Source organism: Gracilinanus agilis, chromosome 6 (genome assembly GCF_016433145.1).
Source record: "Gracilinanus agilis isolate LMUSP501 chromosome 6, AgileGrace, whole genome shotgun sequence".
Lineage (NCBI taxonomy): Eukaryota > Metazoa > Chordata > Mammalia > Didelphimorphia > Didelphidae > Gracilinanus > Gracilinanus agilis.
This window is the reverse complement of record NC_058135.1, coordinates 233,718,656-233,732,120: the sequence shown is the minus strand read 5'-3', so window position 1 is coordinate 233,732,120 and position 13,465 is coordinate 233,718,656. Positions and strand designations below refer to the sequence as shown.

General features: G+C 37.1%; 1 protein-coding gene across 1 annotated transcript in view; it reads right to left on the bottom strand.

Annotated features, from left to right (window-relative positions):
* Nucleotides 1-13,465, bottom strand: part of SOX6 (SRY-box transcription factor 6) — a 676,476-nt gene that overhangs the window by 554,184 nt on the left and 108,827 nt on the right. The window contains exon 2 of the mRNA XM_044680896.1: nucleotides 5,156-5,226. The gene's annotated coding sequence lies outside the window, so the exon portion shown is untranslated. The remainder of the gene's footprint in view (nucleotides 1-5,155; nucleotides 5,227-13,465) is intronic.

Genomic DNA, 13,465 nt, shown 5'->3' with positions numbered 1-13,465 from the left:
TGGTCCCAGTGCTCAATGGGTGCATCATAAGGTAGCTTAGTCCTTCCTTTAATGAAGCAATTCCTAAACATTGTAAATGACTGCTCTTTGGAGCAGTTCATTCTAGTGCCTACTGGAAAGGAAGCTTCTGTCTGTCTGGTCTTGTGCAATCCTCAGAGGTTGGCCTGAGAGGCAAGTAAGTGTGGGAGTTTCATTAGGCAACCAGCACAAAACGATTAGGTTAGAAATCCTGACAGGCAGATTCCCATAGTTGATGAGCTTGCAAAAATAAAAATGGACTTTTAATTTTATTTTAAGGAACCTGAAAGAAAAAACACAGGGGCTGGAAAAGCATTCCAGAGGACATTTAGTCCATCCCCATGACAAAAAAAAAAAAAAAACTGTGATAGGAAGATAAGCTCCATCTATCTGTCTTTCTCTCTGTCTTTCTCACTCTCACACTTAAAGACTTCCAAGGAAGTAAATTTCACAGTCTACCTCTTGCCCTAATTCACCCTAAAGACTATAGTAATTCTTCTTTTGCTAAGGCACAGAAGGTTTATAAGACAAACCAATAATTTATGAAAAGTAAAACAGGGTATTCAAAATCAGTAGCTGTTATATCAAATAGAAAAAATCAGAAATAAAAATTACAAAAAGTCACACAAAAAGCATATATGTAGCAAGCAAACATCTCTGTCAGATTAGTAAATAAGCTGGGCTATCAGATTGGGTATAAACTGGAAACAGAAAGGGAAAACTAGACAGAAGGAAGAACAAGTAGCCATAGACCCTAGACTATAAAACCTAGATGCTTAAAATGTAATAGCTATACACATTCGGATTAGCAAACTGCTTTCAATTAAAGTAGATTTCTGGGCTCAGTTCACAAATGTATAGTAGCTGTGTGTATTAATGTAGATACTTCAAATGTCAGTATATCTCTAATTAACATGAGCATACAACAGTAAAACTGAGAAGGCACAATTTTAAATTCCTTACATTCCCAGCATTAATGCTTTCATGGGGCAGTGCCCGTTGTCATGGAAAATGGCATTCAAGACCTATTTGTGGATTTTCACAGCTCATCTTTTTTATTTACCTGCTCTATGTCAAGATTATCCTAGAATAATATTTTGTAAAAGATGATGCACTAAGACCCACTTGTCTTTGGAATCACAGATTTTTCTCTGTGGGATTTAAAAAATGAATTTCTTTTCATTTTGAAACACAATTTTAAAAGAGGTCAATTTTGTTTTTATATTTTTTAAATCTGCACAATTTTTTTAAAGTTCAGTTGGAATGCATTTTGGCATGCTTATGGTTATGGCCCATGTAACTGTATTGAGGAAAGAGAAAACAATTCGTTAGAGAGCATGGTAGCACAGAAAATAGAATGCTGGACTTGAAATCAAGAAGATGCAGGTTTGTATCCTAATTTGGACAGCTTCCTCATCTGGAAAATCTGGGTAATAACAACTATGTTACAGGGCTGTTGTGAGGATCAAATTAAAGCATTATCAATCAAAACTTTAAAATGCCAACAAACAAATATCTGTCATCATCTTCATCATTAGAATTATGATGAGACGAGACAGCACAGAGTATATGCTGAAGGAAGAACAATATGATACACAAGAGCTAGTGTACAGAAACAACCCCAGAAGCAGAGCTGGAGATCTTACCCCAAGAATTGGGGGGGGGGCACATTCCAGTTAGCTTTTGAATAAAACACCAAAATCCTGGGCAGAGGTCCTGCCCAGAACATTGAGGATGATACAAAGATAAATGGAAGTTTAAGCTAAGAAAAGGCTTTTTGGGGAGGAATCAGCTGTCAAATGACTAGAACACACAGCTTAGGTCATTCTGTAGAACCAACATGCCTAATGAGCTATAGAATGTTTTACTGATCACCTGTTGCTCCCATGAAAATAAATGAATGGGTAAGGCTGAGTGCTTGAGTTTTTATACAGATAAATGAAGTACATAGTCACTGGTACACAGCCCACTGGCTCTTTAGCATTTTTTATACCCTTAAGAAGAAAGAATTTATTTATTTTTTTTTTTAGGAAAAGAAAAACTAGAATGGGGCATAGCTCCTGAAAAAGATAACCATTTCCCATAGAATGTTTTCTCCTCCTGACCTATGTAGTAGATTTGAGTTGCTAAGATGACAATCAGTCCTCATACACCCTTGGTGTTGCCCATTCATTATAGATGTGCAAAACAATATCCCACATCCTTATCTCATAGGCTAGCTTCTGCAGCCTTGCTAAGAAACCTTCCTGTGGCTCTGAGGTATAACTTTCTAACTTAGATCATGTAGCAACTACTTGGTTCCAGGCCACAGAAATTGAAGGCCCTAAAAAAGAAGCCACGGTCACCGATCCTTTCAGATTATCTCCAACAGAGAGGAGATAAGAATTTCTATTAATGTAGCTGCCTTACCAGTCTGTGTCCATGTTGGGCAGATCCTTCAGTGCTTGTGAGAACTGAGGACTCTGGACAGTTCTGGGAGCCATGCTCATTTCTTGGGGTTGGTTTAATTTTAATGCTAGCAAAGGTTCCTTTTAATGTAAGGGATTTTTATCTTTTTTGTGTGTATTATAGACCCCTTTGCAGCCTGGGGAAGCCTCTGAACCTCCTTCCTAGATTAATATTTTTAAATGTATAAAATAAAATACTTAGGAATACAAAGGAAACATAATAAAATACTGTTATCAAAATATTTCTTTAAAAAGTTTGTCATCTCTAGGTGAAGAACTCTTGCCTTAAACGATCCTTTTCAATTTCCTTAATAAAAGGTTTTACAGTCGAGAAGCTAGCCTACTAAATCCTCAGTGTTGTGTCAGGAAAACACTAATATTTCTTCTCTGACACTAACATAGGGCTATTTTTACATTTCAAAAGCAATTTCTTTGGATCTTTATATCTCCTAAATTGCAACTACCCAAGCATCCAGATGAAATCCACCTGAAGAATGAAAGAAACCAAGAATCATTCAAACCCAGGAGCTTCAGAATGGGAACTGATTTGAAAGTCTCTTCCTTACTGCTCTGAGTCTCTCAGCTCTCAGGTCATAAGAAAATTCCTCGAGATGAGACTCTATTCAAGTCTGCTTTCTAAATTTTAGATCAGAAGCAGTATGTAGGAAGAGAACAAGGGAACTGGAAACACTATTCATTCCTTCAGACTGCCTTTTAGGTGTCCACTCAAATGTCTTGATAAAAGGAATAATGAGGATTTTGTAAGTGAGTTACAGATAAAGATCATCCCAGCAGGAAAATTGACAAATGTCATATCCATTTAAAAAAAGATGAAATCATCTCAGGACAAAACTTAATAAATATAAGCAGTTACAGTGTTGAATAAAAGTGCAAGGGAGAACATTGGAAATAAGGTAGAGAAGAGACAAAGTCAGAGATTCTATTTTTAAAAAGAAATAATGTAGAACAGGAGAGCATTATTTTCATTCAGTCAGATCTCTAAAACAGGATAAACTCAAATCCTTAGAATTATCTGTTTCTAAGAAGAGCCCTTCAAAGATACTTTATCTACATTTATTTCTTCATCTACTTTGCCTCATAATCCTCGCCATGATACTGTGCACAAATTAAAAGCTTATTTTTAATCCAAATGCACCACACAGTTAATTCAGCACTATGCTTCCCCCAAGAGTTGTGTCTTCAAACAATAAAATATAAGTAGTAAGTTTTTAGGGAAAAAAATAACAGTAAGCACTTGTTCATTTCTAAAGTGCTCAAAACACCAACTTTGATTAAGCCGTTTTAAATTTTCATACCTATTTTAGAATATTGGTTCAAAATGCTTAATGTGAATATAAAATTTGCTTTGAATAAATTTTTGCTATTTTATGCTTTAAAATAGATTCACTTAAGCATAAGTTCAGAACTTGATTTTTTCATATTTTAGAGACAAGCCCTTCACTAAAAATATTTTCTCCTAAAGAGCCTTTACAGTAATATGGCAATACACTAGCAGACTCCTATAACTCTGCTCTTATTCATTTAAAAGAGCTCTTTCTTTAGCATCAATGTTCTTCTTCTATGTACACACATTAATTTAGCATATCTTAATTTCAAAATACTTGAACACATAAATATTATGTTTTATATATACAGACAGACACTTCTTTTGATATACCACTTTCTCTAAAAGTACTTTTACATAAATAAACCCATGTGAAAATATAAGAAAGGCAATATGCCAGTTTGGGAGTCGAAAAAACCTGGCCTCTAACACATGCTAGCTGTATGACTACTGGCAAGTCACATAACCTTGAAGGGTCCCAGAAAATCCTCCAAAATTCTAAGTTGAAAAAGAGTTTGTTTCTCTTCAGTAGATATAGTTTCCATACCCAGAGTTCTCTATGCTGATGAAATCACAGGTATTGATGGATACCCATTCATTCTCCCCACCCCACCCCCAAAAAAGTGGAAAAAAGAAAGAGGATTATTGGAAGGTATCTGATTTTTTTTTAATGTTAAATTTACCTTCCTAACAAGTACCATAGAAAGTTAAATCATCTTTCTCCCCGGCGGACAACTGTGCTTTAAAAATGGTTGTTGGGCTGTGAAGAAGTCAGAAGCACTATAGTTTAGATATAAAAGTATTCATCCATCTTGATTTCCATGACACGAGAATATGATATACTGAAGACACAGTAAGAATTGTGTCATCTCAGTGGGATGCAATGAACAATGGTATGTTTTAACAAAGACAAGATTACTAATGACCAACAGACTGGAAGATGTTTAATAAGGTAAATTAGTAGTGTAATGGAAAGCCTAGCCATTTTGAGAAAATATTTCCTTATAAATGAACCCAGCCTCCAAATGGCAGGAAATGAACCTTTTCGTGGATTATAATGTAGCCTGCTTCAGGGAGGTTCTCTGGAAATGAGTGAAAAATGTAAAAAGTTTTCCATGAGTAAGTTTGCATGCAATATTCCACACAAGAAAATAGCATTTCTTTCTGAGTGAGAACTTTGAATTTGTCCTCACAACTCCAGATCTTCCCAACTAGTTATAAAGACTCTTCTTCAAGAAGATGGCTTTCACTTGGAAGGCATTACGTGGCATTCAGCATTGTGCTTGTCTACAACTTTAAAACCATTTCATATCAAAGAAAGGAAGGAAATAAAACCGATACTTACAAATACACAAGAAAATCAGCCCCAGCACCCAGAAATCACTGATAAGTTGCTTTTGAATTCATGAAAGTGACCTGAAAATTTAGACAGAGAAAACAAAATGAAAAAAGGGGAGAGAAATCAGTAGCAGTCACATTTTGTTAAAAAAAAAGAAATGCGACTACAAATTAAACTATTTTCAACTCAACTATTGTCGCCATTTGATCTGACAACTTTTTTTCCAGGAAGTTAAAACCATGAGAAACAATTATTTCATTGTTCTACATCTACAAACACAATATCCCCATCTATTATGGCTTTTTTTTTTCTTTTTTAACAAACTGTCAGTAGTATAAGTGGTGTTCTATTTTTTAAATAAGGAAAAATAAAATATATTTTTAAAATACCTTAAAGCATCAAAGATTATATTTGAAAAACATTTTTAATTTATGACTCCTGCAAGTTAAAAATTAAATGGATTAATAGAGTGACTTGGTGTGCTCAATGGGAATATGTCTTATGTGGAATTCATACAATAAGAAAGACTGAACTTTTTGTTCTACCTTAGGTCACATCCCATTTAGAAACTCAGGGGAAGTACAAGGCATTCTGTATGAGGCACGATTCAATCCAACATTCTTTTCCCTGCATACCCCTCGGTTCTGGCTGAAAAGGTAACAGATGCAACTCAAACCCACAGAGCTAGCCTTATAAAATTCTTTAACTAGCACAATGAGTCACTTTATGCCTCTAAATACCCATGGTTTCCTCTCTCCAGAACCCCCATGCATTAGAAGGTAGTTTGGTAGTTTATTTTTATTGTTTGGTCTAAATACAGCACATTTTTAGTTCAGTGAAAACAAAGGGACTTTGTTGCAAGGGCTGTGTTTTCTTTCCAAAATGTGGGGATGGATATGGGTAAGGTTCAACTGAAAATAATAATGGTGCTTGGACTACTGCTAATTTAGGTCAGGATCTTTTCGAGAGGCCGGGGATTATCTCAAGACAATTTTCATTTTCACAAAATAGCCAGCACACATTTTCCTTAGTTAGACTTAAACGAATTACAATCAAAATCATTTTGGTAGAATGTATTTTTTGTCCAATATCAGCTGTAAGAGTCATTTTCCCAGCTTGTTTCCTTTAGCAAGAATGACTTCCATTGTCCAAATATCATCATGTAAAGCTGAGAGGTGTAAGAGGGGGTGAGATTAAATAATTAATTATCTGACTAATTTCAGGACCCTCTCTCCATACTTTTTTTTTTTTTTTGCTTTAACTACTCAGATCATCAATTCAGTTTTTTCACTTACTTTGCTGCTAGAGGTCTGGATATTTCAGGAAACTTGGCCACAGATACTTAAAACACCCATAGTAGCCCTCCACATAAAAGCTGACGTGATGAGACCCCTGTGACGGAGGCTAACCTCTTCTTACTCTGACATACTACAAACACCAGCACCCCCTAGTCCTGGAAATCTGAAAGCATCCAGTCAGATGGAAGTTGATGACTATGTCCAATGTAGGTTTACTCATATCCTTCCTTTTCTCCTGGCTCTCAGGACTTCTGAGGTTCAGGAAATTGATGGTGTCATAGTCATCATCCTCATAGGATCATAGATTTAGAGGTGGAAGGACCATTTGAGATCAATTAATTCAACTTCCTTGTTTTCCACACAAGTTAACAGAGATCCAAAGAGGTTAAGTTACATTTATGTAGCACTTTAAGGTTTACAATGCACTTTCCTAATACCCTTGTGTGGAATGTAGCTTAAGTATTATTATTCCCATTTTACAGATGAAGAAAATAAGACTCGGAGAAACTAAGTGACTTGACTATGGGATAAGTGGAAGAGCCAAAGCTAGTCTGACCACACTGTGCACATTGTCAAAAGTTAGCCACTAGGATTAACTGTGGCATAGCTAATTCTCACAAGCCACCCACCAATGAATTGTGCCACGGTTTCTTGACCCACCATGTCTTGGCCCTCTACACCAATACAAAAACCAACAACCTCATTTGCTACATCAACTGTGTGTGTGTGCGAGTGTGTGTAGGGGGTATTCAAAGCATCTTGAAACTTATTAACTCATCCGAGTCATCAGAGCACTTTTACAGAAGTAACCGATTAAATAAGGACAACAGTTCCTAATTTGAAAGGGGATGATGGGATCACAGCATCTTAGGGCAGGAAGAGATCTTAGTGGTCATCTGATCCAACCCCTTATGTGATGCACAAAACCCTCCCACTGCCAAAATATCTCAGACAAGTTATCTGGCTTCTTGAACACTCAAAGACAAGACCTCTGGACCAGATGAGGCAACCTATTTCATTTTAGGAAGTTCTAAGATGGAAAATTCTTCTTTACATCGAGCCAAAATCTGTCTCCTTGACACTTTCACACATAGTCCTTAGTTCTGACCTCAGTAACCAATCAGAACAATTCTAATCCCTCTTGACATATTAGCCCTACAAAGATCTGAAGGTTTTACCTCTTTTTTAGGTTCAACATCCTCAAATCCTTCACAAGACGAAATAAGCATCGACTCACACATAGTAGACCCTAGTAATGCATGTTTTTGATAGGCTGTTCAATAATAACTTATGTTCCAATGTCAACAAGAACTTTGTTCATTCTAATTAAAAATCAAATGCAATTAATCTACTCATCCAGGGTGGCTCATTTAAAAATCACACTGGATACTATCAGCCTTAGGTGATGTGTTGATTATTTTTACTGAATTGCCTTTTTTCTCTTTTTAATTCTTTATTTACACGTGATAGCTCTGTGGGTAGGGAAAGGGGAAAGGCTATATTTGAGATAATAGTCAAGTAAAACAAAAGATATGAATAAAAACTTTTTTTAAAAAAAAACCCTTAGCTTCTGTCTTGGAATCAATGCTCCAAAACAAAAGAACAGTAAGGGCTAGGCAATGAGAATTAAGTGACTTGCCCAGGGTCACACAGCTAGGAAGGGTCTGAGGTCAGATTTTATTTGAACCCAGGACCTCCCATTTCTAGGCCTGACTCAATCCACTGAGTCACCCAATTGCCCCTAATAAAAAACAACATTAAAGAAAATTGTTTGCACTGTAAGAACTGATGAGCATTCAAATTTAAAAAACAAAACAAAACTTGGAAAGACCTACATGAAATAATGAAAAGCAAAATGAATAGAACCATGAGAACATTATATACAGCTAGATAATTAATATTTGAAGACTAACTTGTGAATGTGCACTTCATATCAAGAACTAATAAAGTACAACACTAAAGACATCATTTATGTATATGGATAATTTTTGTTCGGTGATGTCTTCTTTGGTACAGGGAAAGGAGATAGGGAGTGAGAAACCTGGGAATTTTGATGTAGCCAATAAATAATTTTTTTAATTTAAAGAAAATTATTAAGTAAAAAAGAGAATAATCATATTAATAAATAATATTGTTGGCGCTATGGAATCACAAGATCCTTAGAAGCTCAGAGTCAGAGACTATCTCATCCAATCTATAGTTGATGAAGAATCCTTCCCTTCTGTTATACCTCCCACAGGTAGCTATCTGCCCACCAAAAACCTCAAATGAGGAAGAATCTTCTTCTAGAGGCAGACCATTTCACTTTGGGATAGCTATCACTATTAATAAAGGGGTTTTTTTCTAATATGGAGCCAAAATTGCCCCTCTCTTTATCACTTCCACCAATTGCTCTGATTTCTGCCTTCTGGGACCAAAAAGAACAAGACTAATCCCAGTTGTACTAGGAAGCCTTTAAAGTCAACTATCATGTCTTCTCCATAAGCATTTAGCTGAATAGCCACAGTGCTTTCAGCTGGTTCTCTCATATGGCATGATGTTGAAACACCCAACCCCGTTGCCATCCTGGTCATCCTCCAGTTCTCATATGGCATGATCTTGAGGCCCCTTACCGTCTTGGTCCCTTCCTGTTTATTGATATCTTTCCTAAAAAGTGGTAAGCAGACCTCAACACGACTCCAGACATAATCTGCCTGGGGTAGAGTGATATGAAAGCAGTGATGAGGAGAGAAGTCTTTCCAAATACAAGTGGCGGGTTTCTAAAAGGTAGAGATGAGGAGGGAGTATATTTTAAGCAGAAAGAACTGCTTTAAGAATGAACAGCTATATGGAATTTAGCAAATGGCTAGCATTCTAGTTTGGCTCAAATGTGGGGTTTGTCAAAGGAGATAGTATGAAAAAAGACTGGAAACAGAGTGTGGAGAGCCTTCAATTCCAGTCTTAAGGAGTTTATATTTTACCTTATGGGTAGTGATGGTTTTAAAGCAGGAGACATCTCATGGTCAACTCTCCCATGTTCTGACACTCTTAACGCTGCCTAAGCCTGAATGGGCTTTTTTTTGAGAACTATGGTTTTCTTCTAAAGCTTTCAGTCCACCAAAACCCCCAGATCTTTTTTATGTTCACTGTTAGCTAGCTACACTTCCCCTATCTGGTACTAGTAAAGATGAGTTTTGAACCAAAGTATAAGTACAATTTTCCCTTTTAAATTTTGTCTTATTAGAGTCAGCCCAGCACCCTAACTTATCAGGATGCCTTTTGAACCCTGACTCTGTCAATCGATGTATTTGCTAGTTACCCTCACAAGTTTGTGCCATCTGTAAATTTGATGAACATGTCATGGATGCCTTCATCTAAGTCATCCAAAGAAGTCAAACGGGGGCAGTGAGGTGACTCAGTGAATAGAGATCCAGAACTAGGGATGGGAGATCCTGAGTTCAAATCTGGCCTCAGATTTGAACCCTTCCTAGCTGTGTGACCCTAGGCAAGTCACTTAATCCTGACTGCCTAGCCCTTATACTCTTCTGCCTTGGAACCAATATCTAGTATCAATTCTAACACAGAAGGTAAGGGTTTGGTTTGGTTTTTTCAAGTTTAAGCAGCACAAGACCTAGTTGATTCCTGGGGGTTCCCATTAGAGACCAACTTCCATATTGAGATGCTAATCATTTTGATGCCAATGCCTCTCAGATGTACATCCAGCCCTAATCTCTTGTCCCATATGACCCACTGCCCAAGACGGAAGCGTAGACAGGATAAATGCAGCATTTCCAAAACAGAACTCCTATCCTTAAGGGAAAACCTTTATCCCTGCCCCTATTCCACATTCCTCTATTTCTTTTGAAATCCTCCCAGCCATTCAGTGTGGCAACCTTGGAATCATCCCTAAATCTTCCCTCTCCTTTATATTCAATATCCAATTAGTTGTCAGATCTTATCAATTCTACCTCATAACACTTCTAGTAGTTATTCTCTTCTCTCCACTACTGCCTTCTCTCCCACTCTCATCACCTCAACTATACTATGGTTAAAAGCCTCTTGCTTGGGGGCAGCTGGGTAGCTCAGTGGTTTAAGAGCCAGGCTTAGAGATGGGAGGTCCTGGGTTCAAATATTGTCTCATACATTTCCTGCCTATGTGATCCTGAGTAAGTCACTTAACTCATTGCCTAGCCCTTACCACTCCTCTGCCTTAGAACCAATACATTGTATTGCTTCTAAGACATAAGGTAAGAGTTTTTTTAAAAAGCCTCTTGCAGAAGGCATAAGCATGGTACTTCTCCAACTCAAAAACAGTCACTGGCTTCCTATGCTATAAGGTTAAACTCCTTAGCCTAAAATTGGAAACCGTATACACTCTGGTTCCCATTTACCTTTCCAATCTTTTTCTTTTTTTTTTTTAACTTAACTCCTGTCTGAAAATCATTACTAAGTTGCATTTCCAAGGCAGAAGAGTGGTAAAAGCTATACATAACTCGGAAATATCTGAGATGAGATTTGAACCCAGGATCTTCGGTCTCTAAGGTTGGCTCTCTTTCCACTGATATATATCATATATCACAAATGTAAATACAAAGCCACCTAGCTGCTACTCCAGCCTTTTTTCCCACAATTCCCCTTGACAAATCACACATTTGAGCCAAACTAGAATACTAGTCATTCACCAAACTCAGTATAGTTGTACATTCACAAAGCAGTTTTCTGCCTAAAATATAGTCCCCCCTCATCTCCACCCCTTCAAAACTTGTCATCTGTTCTTGGAAGGCACCCTCTCCTCATCTTTGCCTTTCAGGATCCATCTTCTTTCAAGGCTCAACTCAGATGCTGTCTTTTCTATGAAGACCTTCTCAGATCTCTCCTCCCACTCAGTTTTTCTCTATTGTGCTCTACTATTATCTCTGCAAATGGCAATCCCCCAATATAAGCTCCTTGAGGACCAGGGTAGTTTGGGTTTTGTCTTTGTGTCCCCACTGACTACCATGGGTACTTAATAAATATTTATGGAATTATCATCTTTGGTCTAATCTTTTAGCCATTTCTGACTACACTGTCTTCAAGTCAATATCTTTCCATTTCATCCCAAAGGGTAGGATGAGAGATATGTTATCCTCACCAAATGCTTTTGTAAAATCATAATAATCTTCTGTTTTTAGAGCTAGAAAGCACTTTAGGGCTCCTCTAATCCAACTCTATTATTTTGGAGATGAGGCTAAAAGTTTTGCCCAAAGTCACCCAGTTAATGGCAATGCTGAAATTTGAACCCAGATCCTCGGGTGCCAAATCAGGAGATTTCTCTCCAATCATCCACTAGATGCAAAGAAATAAAATAATACTTAGGACAACAATACAAATATATTTACAGAGTATTTTTATTGTTGGAAAGGGCTATGGAAAAATCATGCCACTTGATCTTTACAGTATCCCTGAGAGATAGGCATGGTGAGCATTATTTTCCCCATTTTCTAGATGAGAGGCCAAGCAATTTGTCCAAGGCCAAACAATAAATGGCAAAGCCAGAACAAATATAGTTGAAAGCATAGTACCTTAGGTACAGAAATTAGGAACAAAGTGGTAATTCTTTATGTTGGTCAAGCAATTAGGAGTGAAAGTTTACACCCACAACACCACTGCTCAAGTATTATTTTAATGACTGGAAAAGCTGAGACCATGGAAGACAGTACAGAAAATGTCAGTGTTCACCTTGAAGCTCCAGGCAGCAGCACCAGTGAGAAGGCAGAGGAGGGAAATACGTGCCCAGTGACCCTGAGACAATCAAGGCCTGTTGTCCAAATAACACCTCAGAACTGGGAATTGGCTGCAGGCTGCCCCATTACATACTTAGTCAGGCTGAAAACAAAATCAATGGTCCAGCCGATTCCAGGTTATTGTCTCTGACCATATGGGTGACATTGTTCAGACCACATCAAGTCTCCAAACTCTTTTTACCTGCCCTTGATTTTGCTAAGTTAAAAAGTACATCACTTATGACACATTCAAAGGAAGTCAACCAAAACTGTAGTAATAGACCATTAGTCTGGCAGCAAAACCAGAATATTAACATTAATGAACAAAACTCAAACCTAATTGAGGCGTACGCTTGCTTACTTACAGGACAAATTCAAACATGTGCTTTGACAGTAAATGAAGGAAACAAACAGTTTTTTGCTAAAGCGTGTCCCACTCTGCCAGGCAGAGGTACTGGATCAAAGGTAAACAACATGGCAAATACACAAACACAGCCGCTCCCAATAATTAGGTCTTAAAGATTCCAAGCTGAGTTTTTTGATTCAGCTCAAAAGCTCTGCCTCTAAACAATCCTCTTTCTCTTTTTGACTTAATTTGTTCAGTTTAAAAAAAAACAACAACAATAAAGAGCTGTAACTTTTACCATAATGTATAAGAACTAAAAGAAGCTGTAATGGGAAATTTTCCCCTCCCTACCAAACTGAAAGTGCTAACAATGCGTGTTTAAAACTCAAGTCAAGAACTCAATAGCATTTATTTAATAATTTGTATTGATTCAATGAGGTTGCACACACTGAGCCAGCAAGGTGGAAAAACTGGCTTCAAAGCATATTCTCACCCACTTTTCAGAATGATAGCAAAACCTGACCATATATCAAAGGAAAGAAACCAGAAAGGCTTTAAAAAAGCATCCTGCATGAAAATTTGGATGTGTTTTCTTTGAGATGTATTTTCCTATTTAAACCTATTTTTCCCCAAAGCTGCAGTGATGAGAGAAGCTCTTTTCTCACTATCATTACTGCTGAGATTGATAAGAACTTTGTTATGCCAAAAGGCCAATGAAACTGGAAACTCTCTAATTTGATCCCATTTTTCCTTAATGATTAGAGAGTTCTAAAGTTACTAAAAATTTAATTGCACATAGCTTTTCTCTCCAAGCCAACATTATAAAAAGTTGAATATGAAATTCAAAATTTTTAACTTTCAAAGTAATTTTAAAAGAATCCATATTGCTGGCCACCAAATTTACCATTGACAATAAAATGGAAATGAAGTT